The following is an 18,409-nucleotide window of genomic DNA, read 5'->3' on the forward strand; positions in this document are numbered from 1 at the left end:
TACCAAGTACCCTCTGAAAGACCATGGCTCCTTGGTTTGTTTCTAATTTAAATTAGATACACTAAAACAAGGATTGATAGGGGGATATATTTAGTTAAGTAACAGATGGCGAAAGGACATTCTGTCCAGCATCTATCACATTCCTGTTTCTCAGTATTCCAGAGTGACTAAATCTTGAAATCAACTAGGAAGGAATGGACTGAATGTGTTTATTCAACGAAGATGAACTGATGCCCAGTCATATGTAGGTTAAAAAATTCAAAGGGGGTATGGCTGGCTTCAAGGATATGGGGGGTGTAACGGATAAAGCGGATTAAAGTAATTCAGAAGGTATCAAACATAACTGAAATATGAATTCTCAATTCTTAAGGGACTCTGTGATATCAAGTGGGAAAAAAAGAGGTGAGTGGAAGATATTCTCCGAACCCTCACGCAAGGTGCACAACTGTGGCTAAGGGCTGTTCCTAGCAGCCCCTGCGGAAAACTAAGGTCTGTTAAAAGAAGGGGGCGGTGGGGCGCCGCCACCCTGAGGGAAGGACATTTCCTCCCGGAGAGGTTTGAAACTCGCTGCAGCACCACGGCCCTGCTCTCCCTGGGGCTGCCAATCTAGCAGGTGAACCGTGAGAACACAAAGGAATGAATAATGGCGTGCGAAACGCCGAAAGCCGGGCTCCGCAAGTCCAGCATCTCCCTACACCTCCAGCCACTCCCACCCGTCCTTGGAGGAGACACCTGCCCCACAGCCCGGCCCGCTTCGGTGAAGTCTTGCGGGATGATGGGCAGGAAGGGCCGCTGATAGCCGCGGGCGGGTAGACAGCGGGGAGGGGCCACACTCCCAGCAGCCCGAGTCGCTGGCGGGGAGCTCCCGGGCGTGCGCGGAGCGAACACGAGCGAGCGAACAGCCGCGTCCCAGAGCCGCCCGCGACTGGCCGGGTGGGCGTGACGCCATGACGCAAGGCACGCGGGCGGTGCGCAGGGGCGGGGCGGGGGCGGGAGGAAGGAGTGGGAGGAGGGGGCGGAGACAGCGGGGGCTGAGGGAGGGGGAGAATGGCAGTTGCGGCGCTGGTTCCCGGGAACAGCAGTCAAGACAGAACTGCGGAGGAGGAGTCCGGGAAAGCGGCAGCCTGGACCCCTCCTCTCCGTTCCCCCCGCCCCAGCTGAGAGGCGCCTTGGCGGGTCTGAGGAACCCTCCTCCGTACTTCCTTTGGCTGCTGCCGCCGCCAGGAGATGGGCCTGCTCGCCCGCAGCCCTGCGCCCTGCGTCTCCCTGAGGAGTTGAAGGTACGGGCGGGTACAGGGGGAAGCTGCGCCCGGGAGCCAGAGGGCAGGGGCGGCTCCAGTTTCCGACACGCGGCGCTCCGGCTGCTACCCTTGCGCCCCTCCCCGGGACGGAAATGGATTCGGAAATCCCACGGGAAAGGCGCCCCTGCTCGTGGCCGGGGCGGCCCGGGGGTCAGGCCTCGGGCTGGTTCCGCGTCCCCGGCTTGGCCCCGGCGCTGGCGTTCCCTCGGCCGCGCGGGCGGATGGGAGGCGTGGGATACGCCCCGAGCTCTGTCCTCCTGGCCCGAGCAGTCTGGGGCGAGGGCCGCCGACCCGGCGGTGTTGTGACGGGCGGAGGCGGCGCTCCCCTCCTCACTTCCCCAGCCCCTGGAGCAGGCGACGCGGAGGGCGGCCGCGGCGGGGAGGTGGCGGGGGCGGAGCGCATTCCTGATGGGTGAAATCGGCTCTAACGGGACTGATTTCCGGGCCTCGCTGCAAATTCGGAGACGGGGCCAGCGCCCCCCACCCCCTGTGGTTGGAGGCCTCGGGGAAGAGAGAGGCAGGCACTGGGGAACGTTTATCCGGGGGACTGCCACCCCCTGCAAAAGCAGAAATTAAACAGACGAAAAATGGTGGGGTCTTGGGGTGAAGTATGTCTTAAGAGGGGTCCTCCAGGGTTGTCTCCCTCACACTAAACCTTCAGGGAGTTCTCAGTCTTCATCCAGCCAATAATGCCACTATTTTTAATTTCCAGTTTTTCCTATCATTTGGCTTCCCCTCTGCCGTTGCCCTCCCCCCCACCCTTTTCATTAATGGGAAGAAGGAAAATAAGTTCAGGGTTCATTAACCTCGCGACAAAGGGCAGTAAATAAAAGAGGGGAGAGAATGGTTAAGGCTACATATGGGAGAAAGAAAGGTCTTATTTTTTTCCCATTAGCTCTTGAAGGTAGAAATATACGAACGATGTTTTATTCTGGTTAATATTTACTATTCAAAATGTTGCGGAACGTCCTGTGGGGTGGACGTTGGAAAGAACAGCATTTAAATGCCTCTGCAGTTTTCAAACCCAGGTGTTGGCTGCAAACGCTAGTATTAAATGTTAGTAAACGGTGGAGGAATAAAGCAATCCTTTCCTCTGATCGGTTGCCTTAAAATGTGATTTTTCCTTAGCGTTCCACTTTTTTTTCTTTTCTTTTCTTTTTTTGGTAGTAACATGGCTGTCTTTTTATTTATACATATGTATTTTTTATTTTAACCTAATTCCTTGACCCTTTTTGTTATGTGAAGTCTGACGGTATGCCCAAGTTTCATTTTAGGTTTTGCCATTAACCATCTTAATGAGCATCTTTATGAGTCGAACTGTTATTACCATATTGGCTTGTTTATGCTTCCTTAACACCCAACTGTCAGAACTGAATCAAAATGTAAATATTTCTATTTAGAAAATGGCGATGATCTATTGTTGACGCTTATTTTCAAATGTTCTTTGCTTGCTATGTGCAATTCCATGGTAAAGATCTAGAATTAAGTCTTGGGACCTAAACCACATTATGCAACAACAACAAACCTTTTTATTTGTTAGTTTTATTTCTCTTTCTATTATTGTATACAGTGTAACTGAAATTTAAATTTCATGTGTCCTCAAAAACTATTTTAATGTCACCACAAGGTGTCTTTCTGAGGAAAAAATTACATTTGGCAACTAATGTTAGTGTAGTTTTTCAATATCTGTGACTTCCAGGAGGATTCCAGTAAGATTAACTTTTAAAACTGTAACATTATTTTAGGAATTGAAACACAACTCAATTTTTAGTCTTCAGATAGTAGCTACTTGAAATATTGTTGTTTCGTTTGAATGACGCCTCAGTTGAGCATTAGAGTTTATATAAAGAATGGTCCATTTTACTGTCTTCAGACCAGTATTGGAATTTTTAAAATTTTGGTGGTGATTTGTAGAATTTTGGGTGCCTTTTTACTTGGTTAAATGAAACTGTTTTTTTCTACCTAACATATGAAAGATACTAAGATTATTGTCTGTTTTTAAAGCTACTTCAGCATTTTAGTGGAAAATAAATGCACTTCACACATTTGAAATAGAGGAAGTCATAAGGTCATATTTTTGCAGTTATGAATTAAGACACTTGGGGTCGCCTCTCTTCAATGGGATCAGATTGAAAGATATTATTCTCACGGGGTTGTTAGATGGAATTAAATATAGGTAATTTAAAACAAACTCTTTTATCATTTGAAAGACTCTCTTGTATATTATGGCAGGTTCTGATTTTATCCTTAACACTTCCTTAGATTTATCACAGAAATTCTTTGGTTTCTAATCATCCCTGCCCACACTGCCCCACCCCCACCCCCCCAATCTGGAGGGCGCTGAGGATTGAAAAACGTAGTTTTCTGGATTTTTCAAGGAGGAGAAGGAAGACAAATATTTGTGATAACACGTCAAAATCCCTGGTCAGGTGCTGGGCAGAGAGTAAGCTAGGGATAAATTTTGTTGCATTTATATCTGAATTGCCTCTTTCTATTTCTTCCCTACTCAGGTTATAAAGGAAATCTTAGAGAATTGTTATTTGTTTTTCTGATGCTTCTAACAAGTGACAGTTGATTGTCAAATGCAGGCTGGTTTCGTGTTAAGCTTTATGATCTTTTATCATTTAAGGCCCATGTAAAAATTAGGCCATTTTAGGCTGAAGGCCAAAAAAAGGTTGAATTTCGAAATTTATATTTGATTGTATTGGCATTGTGTTTGGCAAACTAGCACTAGTAGTTTAATGATGGTCTGAAAGGACCCATGGTCGTACATGAAGTACTTTAGCTTAAAGGTTTTGGTTTGATCTTTTTTTAAGCAAAATGTTAATCTGATTGCTTATGGAGATCACCTAAATTTTCCTTAGGTGATTTTTTTTCTCCAGTCAGGAGTAGTTATTATTTTTCTTTGGCTTTTTAATTTTTAAGTCATGAGGTACCAGCTTTTGTTAGTTTTGTATAACCCTGAAACAACTATATATATAACCACACCTGCACAGCTAAAGACTGTGGGATACTGTTCCTTTGTTAAACACATCTGTATTTCAGATGACGGTAGAAAAAAGGCAGTGAAATCATTTTGGGTGTTTAAAACTTGGATACTTCGTTCGTTTCTCAATAGCTGTCATATGTCAGTAATACTTTCTGTATTAAACTGAGAAAAATTAGCACCTTTTGATAAAGTAGTTTTTGCTTGTATTGCTCTCTTTGTAGCTGTCAATAAAAGCTGAACAATTAATTTGTTTATTAATGACATTTTCTTGAAAGCTAGGATATTAGCCTAAAAAGCATTATACATTCTTGTTCTACTGATGTTACCTACTATTTTCTTTCAAAAGTCATTTACTTGAGAAATGCTACTTGTTAATTTGTTTTTGAAGTCCTTCTTGGTAGAGCTTCCTTTTTTGTGTGTGAGTATACCAGCATTTTTTTTTTAACATCTTTATTGGAGTAAATTGCTTTACAATGGTGTGTTAGTTTCTGCTGTACAACAAAGTGAATCAGCTATATGTATACATATATCCCCATATCCCCTCCCTCTTTCGTCTCCCTCCCACCCCTCTAGGTGGTCACAAAGCACTGAGCTGATCTCCCTGTGCTATGAGGCTGCTTCCCACTAGCCATCTGTTTTACATCTGGTAGTGTATATATGTCTGTGCCACTCTCTCACTTCGTCCCAGCTTCCCCTTCCCCCTCCCCGGGTAGAGTTTTCTTCTGTGAAATCCTCAGTAGGATAAAACTAATAAGGAGTTGTTTTACCCCTCAAATACATTTGTGCGTTGAATTTTGAAGCAAAATCCTCAGAAATCACCCTAGTTTGTTTAAGCCGAAAAGAAACTTCAAACCTCAGTCTTGGGTTCAAAAAAACTGAACTTAGCCCCTTAAAATTATGTACACTTAACATTTTCAACCTCTGTCCTCCTCTGGAGACCCCTGAAAGTATAAACAGCCCTGCTGTAATGTGAATAGCAAGCAAGGTTGCTAGTTGTAGAGACTTCTGGTAGAGATGAGCCATAGGAGGGAGCAAACTAGTTAGAGAGAAGGAACAAGAAACCAGGAGAAGCTATAGGGAGTGAGATAGTGTTAAGCTTCCAGATGAATCGTATATAGCATAGTAATGTAACTAATGTATCACAAAAGTAGATGGCCATTACTATAAATCTGCTGATGATTTATATTTTGTGATTTCTAAGTCAGGTATTGGCATTTGCTCCCCAAATGGTGAAGTACTCTAAGTTATTCTTATGCATATGAGATAATACATATGAAATGTGCAGTAGAAGTGTAGGAGATAATGTAAACTGTATGATGCCAGGGACCATAATCTTTGTTCACTCTTAAGGTCTCAGCACTTAGCATAAGGCTTGACAATGATAGGTGTTGGATAAGTATTTGCTAATTGAATAAAGTTATGTATTGTAATGTAACTATTTCATAACTCTCTCTATAGCAGGGCTATCTGATAGAAATATAATGTAAGTCATAAATTAATTTAAGATTTCCTGTTAGCCACATTAAAAGTAAAAAGGAACAGGTGAAATTAATTTTCATAATATATTTTATTTAATGCAACATATACAAAACATTATTGTCTCAGCATGTATTAGTGAATGACTTTACATTCTTTTATTCATACCAAGTCTTCAATCCACCATGTGGTTAACACTGGACAGCACAGCTCTAGGAGTATTTTGTATGAAATGTTTTTTCCTTTCCACAGAAATTCTTTTGTCTTTTTTGATAGTCTCTTCTTTTGTCTTTTTTGATAGTCTCTTTCTAACATGTCTTTTGAGTCCAAATACAGAAGCACATATGTCATTGAATTGGAATTACTGAGTTGGATTGAAAGTCAGGATACCTGACTTCTTTCATTTGTACAACTTTCCCAAAATGGCTCTGCCTCACTCTCTTTCCCTGTCTGTAAAATGAGGGAGAATGTGCTATCATCTGTTTCATTTGATTAGTATAAATTATGTCTTTGAAACACTCTTAACTACTCAGACAAGACTATTACAAAATAGATTTTTAAATTATTAGTAACTTGTCATAGCAAATCTCAGTATAAAAACAGAAGGAAAAATTACCCATGAGACTACTGGTGCGGAGGTCCTGTTACCTCCCACACTGGAATAAGTTACAATGAATGAATCAATACAAGATGCTCCTGTAACATTGAGTCAGGAGAGGTGACTAGGTCTGCTCCAGAACCAGATTTTAAACCTCTGATCTATTTAAATATTGCCTTAACTAATTTATCCTTCAGTTTTTGTTTGCATGAATAACCTACACTTCTTACATAGGCATCCTTAAATCAAAATCATGAAATAAGGTCCTTTGGGAAGAGAGGGTGGGGACTGATTAAGTGCATTTAAGTGGGGGAAAATAAAGCAAACATTTAGAAAAGTCTATCATCACTTCCTATAGTACAGGATATGTACTATATAGCACAATAACTGATTCTTTCATCCAAACCAGGGGTTGCAGTGGTTACCTGGTAAGCAGTTACACATAGCCAAATATAGCTAAATCAAATACGTAGCCAAATCAAATAGGTATCTCCTTATAGCCATATCCTTTCATTAAAAATAATAATAATAGTAACTTTTAAAAAATTATAGATGAACATCCTTTGGCTTTTTGCATAAACATAACACACTTTACTGATGACCTTAGTAAAAATTTCTGGAGTCATGTAGTAGATTGTGTGGTGGCTCTCAAAAAGATGTTCACATACTAACCTCTGGAACCTGTGAATGATACCTTATTTGAAAAAAGAGTCTTTGCAGATGTAGTTAAGGATCTTGAGATGAGGAGATCATCCCAAGTTATCTGAGGGGTCCAAAATTCAATGGCAAGTTGTCCTTATAAGGGAAAAGCAGAGGGAAATTACAGATAGACAGAAGAGGGGAAGATGCACAGAAGAGGTGGAGGCAATGTGAGGCATGGAGGCAGAGACTGGAGTGATGTGGCCACGAGCCAAGGAATGCTTGTAATCACCAGAAGCTGGAAGAAGGAAAGAACAGATTCTCCTGAACCCCCAAAGGGATCGTAACACTGCTGGATTTGAGGCTTTTACCTTCCAGAACTGTGAGAAAATAAATTTCTGTTGTCTTAAGTCACCCACTTTGTAGTAAGTTGTTAACAGGAAACTAATATACAGTCAAAAGTAAAAAGATCTGTGCTTACCTTTGTTTTATATCATGCATTGTGACTCTCAGAGGCCAGACAGCCCTTCCTTTAGAATTCTTATCCGTTCTGAGAAGTATCAGAGGAAGTGTCTTAATACCTTCAAGTCTGAACAGGCCTAAGAAATAGCTTATATCATGTAAGATACACTGTTATTGTCTCTCAGGTCGTTCTTAAGATACAGTTTATATTTAGGGGAGGGGGCAAGTGTAATACTGATGGGATAGACCAAGAGGTTTTGTCTCATGAGGGTGTGATTCCTTCCACCTTCCCTATCTCCTTTACTGGAGCCTCCTCTTCTACCCTATATCTTAAAGTTGGAATGCCACAGGGCTCAGTCCTTACCCTTCTTTATTTATTCCTCTGGGGACTTCATCCATGCTTGTGATTATACCCACCATTCGTATAACAACTCTTCCCAAAATTTTATCTCTAAGCCAGACTTTTTTCCTGAACTCCATGCCTGTCATGTGGGTATTTGGCTGTACATTCTCACCTAAGATTTAAAGGCATCTCAAACTTAAATGTCTGAAAATGAACCCCTGCTCTTAGCTCCTCCCTGAACTTGTTCTTTTCACAGCCTTCTCCATTTCAGTGGACAGCAGTTTCAGCCTTCTGGTTAATCAGGGCAAAATCCTCTTGGAATCCATCAGGAAATTCTGTCAGTTCTAGTTTCAAAAGATATCCTTATGCCCATCATCATCTCTCTCCTAGAGTATTGCAGTAGCCTTTAAACTGTTCTCCATGTTACTGTCCTTACTTCTTTCTTCTCATTCTATTCTTAACACTAGAATTATCCTTTAAAATTATTCAGATTCTAAACTGTCTCTGTTTAGAAGCCCCCTAAGTTTGCCCATTTCGCTTAGGATAAAAGCCATAGTTCTTACAGTGGTCTATAAAGCCATACACAACCTGGTCCCATAACGTTGTGACCTATCTCGTATATTCTTTTTTTGCTCATTTCCCTCTGGCCACATTCTGGCCTCTAGGCTATTCCTTGAACATACCAGGCACATTCCTACCTTAAGGCTTTGCAGTGGCTGTTGCCTTTGCCTTGGAGGCTCTTTCCTCAGATTTCCTCGTGGCTAACTCCCTTCAAGTCTTAGTTTAAATGTCATCTTTTCAGTAAGCTCTGATCACCCTTTAAAAAATTGTAATCAGTGCCACACGTACACACACTCTTGATTACCTTTACTCTGCTTAACTTTTTTCCCACATTTTAGCAAAGAATCACAGTAAAATATTTAGGTGAAGTATTTAGAAAATTGTAAACTTCTATATAAAAGTATGAAACAATTTTTAGTAGTTTATCTATAATTACTGACCTAGAATGATTTGTGGAAATAAGGTAGGTGTTGGGCCTTGAAAGAAGAGTAGGACTTCAAATAAGCAGAGCAGAGAAGGTGGAAAAGAGTATTCAGGCAGAGACAAAGACATAGGAAACATCATGGAGGTGAAACTATGTTTTCTTGATATATTTAACAAGTAGACCAGTTGGCTAGAGTGTGTTTTTATGTAGGAGAATGGTGAGAGACTAAGGTAAGATTGCGGAATGCCATGTAAAGCTTAAAGTTTGTTTACCTGTGGGAAGCAAATGGATGTTTGTAAGCAGAACTTAACAAAAGGCCAACGTGATAATTCAGAAACCAGGTGATTAATGAAGGTCTTGTGGAGGAAGTAAAGTAGTAGAAAGAGGACTGAGACTTCGGCTCTGCCACATTAGCCGTATGGATAAATCAAATAATCTCCAGACCAGCACTATCCAATAGAACTTTCTGCAGTGATGGAAACATTCTAGACCTGCACTGTCCAGTATGGTAGCCAGTGGCCACATATGGCTGTAGAGTATTTGAAATGTGACTAGTGTAACTGAGGAACTGGAGTTTAATTTTTTTTAATTTTAATTAATTTAAACTTAAATAGTCTCATATGGCTAGTGATGATACATTCGACTGAGTAGCTCTAGAGTACAGTTTTCTCACTTATAAAATGTAAGGTTAGATTGGAACATTAGTGGCACTAGAAGGATAGGTTCCACAGCCAAATAAAGTTGATGCAGTGTTCTGAGAAAAGCAAATGGTATCTAGCTAGCAGATGCACCTGTGCATGACTAGTATTTGTGAAACAGTTCCAGGTTTGTATCCTTTTCATTTTTTGTATCTCCATGACTTATTTGAGATCCCCTCTGTCTCTTGATTGCTGATTTTTTAAATTGGTCTTTAGGTTGATGCTTCCTATAGTTAAATATCTAATACATCTAATTTAATAGTATGTTTCATAATTATAGTTAAATCTATCTTGTTTCTTTTGAATTCTTAATGAGAAAGCCATAACAATGAAAAACCTTTATGATTGTTTACCTGTTGTGTAATTCTTACCTAGATTCTTCTGCTTTCTTTAGAAAATACTCCCTTACTTGTTTTCTTCCCCTATAAAATTAAGAAATATTTCATTTGTATTTCAGTTATGATTTTATTTTCGGGGGACATGTTTAGAGAGAAGTTCTATGAATGCTGTGTATCCAAAGGAAAATAGACACGTTGCTTATTGTGCCTCTTGTTTCCCAAGAGATATTGTTCCTTCTGAGAATTACTTTATAATTTGAAGAAAGTTTTAAAAATAGCTTTTAGAACTTATAATCAAATAGCTCTTCCAGCCTGTGCCCTACCTAGACACACACACACACACACACACACACACACACACACACACACACACACACACACACACACACACACACACACACACACACACACACACACACACACACACACACACACACACACTTACCCTAACCAGAGGTTTCCGCTTCCCCCACCCCTCATGTTCTTTAGGAGAAAGAGACAAATGAAATTCCAAAATTGGAGATGCAGGATACTGCTGTTATCAATACTTTTTATTAAAAAAAAACAACTTCCAGAAAAAATGGTAAGAACAAAATTAGCCCAAACATTTAATATTTGTAATTGTCCAAATAGTAGAATTATTCAGATTAGTGATGAAACCGGTAAAATTCAGTTTGCGAAGATAATACTCATTACACTGGATTTACTAAGACCAAAGAGTATACCAACACTGTAGAGAATTTGGAGATATTTTTAAAAGAACAGAAAGAAATATTAATTGTCCACTTTTAACCATAGAGTATGGTATGTATTACAGCTGTCTATATATTTGTATATTAGAATCATAGTCTTTCAGAACTAAGGGGCCTTAGACATTACCTCATCCAATCACTTTAGCTTTCAAATAAGGAAGTTGAAATTCAAAAAGTAGACAGACTTGACTAATATCAGACTAGGTTAATATTTCCCTTCTGTTGATGTATAGCAATGAGTATTTTAACCAGTTCAAAAAATTTTTTTTGACAGTTGGATATCTTTTTTAAACCTATTTAAAATTTTTTTCATGTCTCTGGGCCCTCTTATCATACCCATAGTTTTGCACTATGCTTTTCCTACCTTCTCCCTATTGGTGTATTGTTTGCCCTTCTGAACAAAGAGTGCCTGGAATGGGCTAGTCAAAATGTTTTAAATCTTTTTTCTTTAATTGGAAAATGGAATTAATAATGCTTTTTCTTTCTGCAGCAGATTTTTTTTTTTTTTTTGCGGTACATGGGCCTCTCACCGCTGTGGCCTCTCCTGCCGCGGAGCACAGGCTCCGGACGCGCAGGCTCAGTGGCCATGGCTCACAGGCCCAGCCGCTCCTTGGCATGTGGGATCCTCCCGGACCAGGGCACGAACCCGTGTCCCCTGCATCAGCAGGCGGACTCTCAACCACTGCGCCACCAGGGAAGCCCCAGCAGCTTATTTTTGTAATGGATTGAGTAATGAGTATTATTTGTAATGAGTATTATTAAAACCACGTAGTACCATTCTATTCTACCTCCCAAACAAGAATAGGCTTAAATAGATAAATGTACCAGGTGTATGTTTGTGAAGCTGTTTAAGAACTATCTCTTTGGGGAGGCTTTGTGGCATATGGGAATAGTTTATTCTGAACTTTTAGTTTATGTTTCTAGGCGATCATAGGAATTATGTTAAGGATAGAGCTCAAGGTAGTATATTTGAGTCTTGATAAGCATTCACTTTCCAAAAAACTTGCTGGAAACTGATATGTGCCTATGTTAACGCTCTGTTGAGTTACCTCCACCTCCCCCATATATAAAAGTAGTTAAGTTGAAATTATTTACCCCATTTTCAATATTAGACCACTTGTCATAGGTTTGTAGCTGTATAAACATAACAAGGCTGAAAACTATATTTATGTTGGAGAAATTCGTGTACTATAATGATGTGTTCCAAACTTGCAAATGGCTAACTATTCTGATGACATTAGACAGGCCATTTCAGAGGCAACAGTTTGTTTCATTTTATTTCTAACCTTAAGCATGATAATCTCTTTTTAAACAGTTTTATCCAGTAAATGGTTCAGTTACATTTGTGCCATCTCCTCAGATATTTGTAATAGTTATAGCTAATATTTGTCAAGTGATTAATATGTCATACTGATGCTGGATTCTTTATATATTTTATTTAATCCTAGTAATAATCTTGTGGACTGTAGATTATTTATTATTCCTATTTTACAGTTGAGTAAACCGTCTTAGTAATTTAATGCAATGTCACACAGCTAGCTAATAAGTGTCAGAATCTGAACTTGAACCCAAACTTTGTGACTCCAAAGTCTGTGCTTTACGGTCTGAATAAAAAGATGCTATCATTACCCCATATTTGTATAGTATTTTAAAAATTTCCCATCCAAGCTACTCGTAAGTTATTCCCTCATTTTATCTTATCTTGGGTAAGATAGTTGTGTCTGAAACAGACAACCCCAAAATCTCAGGCAGAACACTATAAAAGTTAATTTCTCACTCACACAGAGAACCGTGTGGATGACTCAGGTATCCCAATTCCTTCCATCTTGTGACTCAGCTGTCCCCAGAGGCCTACTTGGAGTCAATCACTAAAATTACTATATTCAGCCAGCTAGGGAAGAGGGAAGAGAGAGAGCTCAAAGGATGATTGAAAGGATGATTTAGGGACTAGTCCTGGAAAGGGTGTAGTACATCACTGTACTCACATTGCACTGGCCAGGACTGGATACATGGCTGCATCTAGCTGCAAATGGAAGGAAAATGAAACAGGTGGGTATAAAACATCATCTCTGCCACAGATGATACAGAGAGGTTATTGCTGAACTAAAGCCACAAAACCACTTGGCAGCTATCTATAGAACCCAGATTTCTTAGATCTGCGTATAATAGGCTCATGTTTCTGAGGAGACATTCCAGTAATTAAAAGGCTTTTTGGTTGTATTTCTAGCACCGTTGCTGACTCTTTCTCATTGGGCATCAAACATTTTACTTCTTTGTGCCTGTTACATTTTAAATAGGAATATTGTTATTGACTTACCTTATGAGGAATGATAAACTTAAAAAAAAGTTTTTCAGTGGTAATTGCCATTTTAAGTGAAGATGACATTATTGCTTTATAATATCTTTATATTTATACTCAGTTGTCCTTTGAATATACAACAGTTAGCCTTTACTTGTTAGATTTTGTTTTTTAAACATGTGATGAGTTATTCTGGGCTATCTACATACCTTATATTTATTCGTGCATTCTGAATCTGAGACATTTGTTTAGGGATGAACGTTGTTTTTTAATGTTCCCCCAAACTTAACTCTTTTGGAAGGAACTGCAACTTCAAATCTTAAAGGAATAGAAGTATGTTCTAACTGAGCTAATAGTTATGAATATTGTACTAATAATATAAATTAGAACAGACACAATTTACAGAAACTGATGGTAACTTTTACTGGCAAATTAAATTCTGCCATCTCTTCAGTAGCAGTTAACCGTTTGTTATACTTTAGACTCCTCGGAGAATCTCTTGAAAGCTATGGATTCTATCTCTAGAATATACCTATATTCACAATTTAGTATACAGTTTTAGAAATTTCATGGGTTTCTCTGAAGCCTATCCATGCATTAGCTGCTATTTTTAAGCATTTTTATCCTTCTCCAAAAATTTATTATCGTGCCTATTATATTTTTACTTTAACAGACTGTATAAAGAGATGTTTAATGAGTCAGAGTTTTTATAAGATTCATAAGGAGAGTCTGTCTCCTTAATATTATTTGGACAGCAAGAATTATGCCCAGAGCCCGCACTGCTGCTGTAGCTGAATTTCCAGCTATATTGGGGAATAGATTTATTAGAGGAAAATATGACATTTCCACATTTGACATTGACAAGATGAATGACATAAAATAACTTTAAACATTTAAATAAACTTTTTGAGCAATATCAAACTTCATTATAATGAACTTTAGTGATTTATCACTGTTCAGAGAAAGCTGTATGTGAAAATCCAAGTAATTTAATGCCTCAAATTTCTCTTAATGAACTTCTTGTTCAGATGTACAAAGGTCTGTTTATTTGGGGCCAAAATTAGCTTGTGTGCAGATACATCATTTCTAGTACATCACTTCTAGTTGTGGTCGATCAAAGGATGGCTTATGATAGTTAATTCTGTTTTTTGGTAATCAGCTACTACCAAATTGTACCTAGGCATATTTAAATTTGTTATGTTGTTTGCAACTCTGTATATAGGAAATGCTATGGAAGATAAATATTTCCTTTTTTCAGTGCCTTTGGAACCTTTATTTAACACTAGAGGAAGAGCAAGGCCAAAAAAGTGAATTAAGTTTCAAGGATATCCCCCACTGTTTATTTACCATATTTGTTTCTGAAGTTATGCACAGTGAGCTAAATTAATTTTCTCTATACTAGATCATTAAGTCAGATAACTAGTGATTCTTCTTTGTACAACTTAAATTGTCTGCTATTTATTATACTAGAAAACCATTGTCACTGTGAAAAATAGAGTGCTGTCAGAAGCACATATTTATAGTCTTTTAGAAAAAAAGCTTTAAATGGGATATTGATAAATATTTGTTCAGATTATGGGACTATCATATATGCTCAAATATAAAATAAAGTCTTTTTTCTTTCAAAATTATGCTTATGAAAAAAGGGAATCACTTTATTATAATTTATATCCTTGCCAAGTCACTAATATTACTGTTTGGGGAAGACATAGTCTGAAATGTCTTTATTCAGTGCTTGGTTAGAATGCACTAGAGTGAAAGTTCCACAGAACAAGGGCCTTGTCTACTATTATATGTCTACCACCTAGAAGAGTATTTGGCACATGATAGGCACTGAACATATTTGTTGAAAGAGTAAATGAATTAATGATTATAAAGAATAATGAATTAATGCATGCTTAAGCTAAAATTTCCTATGATAGCATCGTATACAGATTCGAGAATACTGTATCTCAGATCCTTTGGTAAAGGTCTTCTTTGGAAAACCGCCAAATGTTTTTCCCCCAAAGTGTATACAGCTTTCCTCTTGAGGAAAAGTTCATGCAGCACAGGGCAGCTGAAAATCAAGCAGAAAACTAAAGTCTTACTGGCCTAAGGTGTCAAGGGACGGAATTTGGGACTGCCAGAATGGCTGGAAATTGAGTGGATAAATCCCAGGAAGGAGGGAGTTGTAGTAGGATAGCCGTAAAATCTATGAAAAAACTCCCCTGAAATACCTAGGTGACCCCTGAACTCTGCAGAAAGATTCCAAGGAGCTCAATGGAAAATAATAGCAGTTAGGCTGAAAAAACTGACTAGAGATTTCACCTGCTACTCTCTGTAGGGGAGACAATTTGGTGTTTGATTCCCACCAAATTAAGGGGTTTTAAACATTTGTGCCCAGAGACCCATTCTAAAACACAAAACCAGCCTCCACAAGTTTGACTTTATTAGCCAGTGATTTAACTGCCAGGTATAATAAAAATCCTCACTCTTAGGAGCAGATAAGAAGCTGTAAAAGTCTCTACTGCATAACATCCACAAAATCCAGTTTATAATAGACAACTACTAGACTTGTGAAGAATCAGGATAATGTGATTTAATGTCAAGACTATGCACCCCAAAATGGTAGCTGACCCTAAAATTAGCAGAATTAGCAGACTTTAAAGCAACTGTAATATATTCAGTGACCTAAAGGGAGATCCATGATCATGATGACTGAATAGATGGGCAATTTCAACAGAGAAATAGAAACTATAAAGAAGAATAGACAGTCTAGAACTGAAAAGTACAATATCTGAAATAAACATTTTACTGAATGGATTTAACAGCAGATTGGAGAAGGAAGAGGAAAAAGTTGATGAACTTGAAGCTAGATCAACAAAATTTGCCAATCCAAAGAATGGATAAAAAAGATTACAAAAAATGAACAGAGCCTTGATGGCCAGTGGGACAGTATCAAACTAACATGTGGGGCTTTCTTGGTGGCTCAGTGGTTGGGAGTCCGCCTGCCGATGCAGGGGACACAGGTTCATGCCCCGGTCCGGGAGGATCCCACATGCCGCGGAGCGGCTGGACCCGTGAGCCATGGCCGCTGAGCCTGCGCATCCGGAGCCTGTGCTCCGTGGCGGGAGAGGCCACAGCAGTGAGAGGTCCGTGTACTGGAAAAAAAAAAAAAAAAAACTAACATGTGAATAGCAGAAAGAGAGATAAGAGACAGACATAGCAGACAGTCGGGCAAAAAATATGTTCATTGAACCCCAACTAGGATAAATAAAAGGAAAACCACATCTAGGTGTGTCTTAATCAAACTGCTGCACATCAGAGATGGAAAGAAAATGTTAATGCAGCCAAAGGGGGAAAAAAACCCACATTACTACAGAGGAATTACAATACCAATGAAGGATAACTTAATCAGAAATGATTGGAGACCAGAAGACAATGGAATGACCTATTTAAAGTTCTGAAAGGATAAAGCTATCAACCTGGAATTCTATATTCAGAACAAAATATACATGAAAATGAAGGTGAAATAAGGACATTTTTCAAATAAACAAAACTTGAGAGAATTCATTGCTAGGAAACCTGCAACACCAAGAAACGCTTAAGGAAGTTGTTCAGGCTGGAGGGAAATGACATCAGACATCAGATGAAACTTGGATCCACAAGAAGGAATGAACAGTACCAGAAATGGTAAATGTGTCTATAAATAGATTTTATCCTCAGAAAATACTTTGTAAGCATATAAAGCAATGAAAGAAGAACTTGGTAGATGTGACTAAATAAACATGTTAAACTTCTTCAAAAATCACAAAATTAAAGGGCAAATATTAAGAGGAAGTTAATATGAAAGATTTAAAATCAAAGAGGACCATTAATGTTCCAGTGTTAAAATGGGTAAAAAATATGAACAGATAAATCATTGAAAAAATAAAGAGGGCTGTAAGCGTGAACAAACGTTCAATTTGTTTAGCAATCAAAGAAATGGAAATGAAAGTACTTACTTTTTTTTGCCACTTAGAAAAAACTATTGAAATGATATAGGGTGTTGATGAGAATTCAGGGAAGTAAGCACCTTTCCAGTTGGTGGGAGCATAAATTGGAATGAAACTGTTGGGTAGTTTATTTCAAGAGCATATTTTGGAAGTCCATACCACCTAGGTAGCAAGAAATTCATACACCAAGAAGTAGCCTACCAAATTAGGTCAGAGATAGGTAGAAAGGAGATCATTATTCAATAAGTGGTGTTGTGATAACTAGCTAGCCATTTAGAAAAACTCAAATTTTGATCTCTACTTAGTCCTAACATGAAAATAAATTGAAATGGATGAAAGATGTAAGCAATAAACAAATCATAGAAGTACCAGAAAGAAACATGAGCAAATTTTAAAAATATAATCTTGGAGTGAGCAAGATGTTCCAAGACAGATATAGAATCCAAAAGTCATAGAGAAAGATATGTTAATTTGAACACACACACACACACACAAAATTTTAAATTCCTACATTGGAAAATTACCATACAGTTTTAAAAAAAATTATTTGACACATAATAACAAAGTTCCTTTACATAAAAAGCCTTATACCAACAGCAGGATATGAACATGTGGTTAGTTCACAGAAAATGAAATGTGACTTGGAAACATTTGAGAACCACATATAATACCAAATATATAGTCATTAAATTTTTTTTTTTATTCCTCATCTTCTCTCAACCTCTCAACATAAGTATATATGGCTGAAAAAGTTTAATGGCCTGTTATGCTTTTGTAATATAAAATAGTATTTTAGTAGCTTCTAAAATAGAAAGTCTCGTTTCTTTATGTTCTTGATTCTCACTTGAGTATGAGATAGCTCAGGCTTCACTAGTGACCAGAATTAATGATCAATAGAAACTGTGCTGGGAATCTCTGTACCTATTCCCTCCTCACTTCAAACAAACAAAAACAACTTTATACTTAGTCCTCTTTCTGTTCTCTTCAACAGTGCTATTAAGTGTTTTTGCATTCTACTTTTATTACATTCATGTTTTAGAGGTGCTGAACATCTGGGTGTCAGACATCAGTAAAAGAAATTGAAATCAGAAACCGTAGGTACTCTTTGCTCTTATACTTAGCATTTATCAACACAAAATTATTGGATTTTCTGTCTTACCTTTGCAAGAAGTAACAGAAGAAACCTAATTTTAGCTGAATAACAGAGGCAGAAACATATTCAAGAGTATAATGGGGTTTTCTCTTGGTAAATTAATTTCTTTATTGTCTATAAACTTTATTTTGCCTAGCCTTCTATCTCCAAAATACCCTTTCATGAGTCTTAAATCACATAGGCATGTGGGTGGTTAGTAGATGCTACTAAAACATTTGTAGTTAGGAGATGTTTATTGGTTGAATATTTTAAATCTGTAATTCTTGAAGTTGTATAATGTCAGGATATTCAACATGTCTTATTTATCCTGTAGCACAAGGGTCCCCAACACCCCTAACCCACGGACCACTGCCAGTGGCAGCACAGCAGGAACCGGCAGCACAACAGGAGGTGAGTGGCAGG

The 18,409-nt window shown here is 38.5% G+C and overlaps 1 protein-coding gene across 4 annotated transcripts in view; it reads left to right on the forward strand.

Annotated features, from left to right (window-relative positions):
• The first annotated feature begins 1,014 nt into the window (after positions 1-1,014).
• RNF19A (ring finger protein 19A, RBR E3 ubiquitin protein ligase) overlaps positions 1,015-18,409 on the forward strand; it is a 58,049-nt gene continuing 40,654 nt past the window's right edge. For 2 of the 4 annotated variants that reach the window (XM_022584691.3, XM_022584693.3), the window contains exon 1: positions 1,015-1,280. The gene's annotated coding sequence lies outside the window, so the exon portion shown is untranslated. Of the gene's footprint in view, positions 1,281-18,320; position 18,409 lie in introns of all 4 variants that reach the window. The other 2 variants (XM_089898858.1, XM_022584692.3) reach the window with 2 other exon arrangements.

The sequence above is a fragment of the Delphinapterus leucas genome, chromosome 17 (assembly GCF_059928025.1).
Source record: "Delphinapterus leucas isolate spDelLeu-1000000601 "Yukka" chromosome 17, BTC_Dleu_Yukka2, whole genome shotgun sequence".
Classification (NCBI taxonomy): domain Eukaryota; kingdom Metazoa; phylum Chordata; class Mammalia; order Artiodactyla; family Monodontidae; genus Delphinapterus; species Delphinapterus leucas.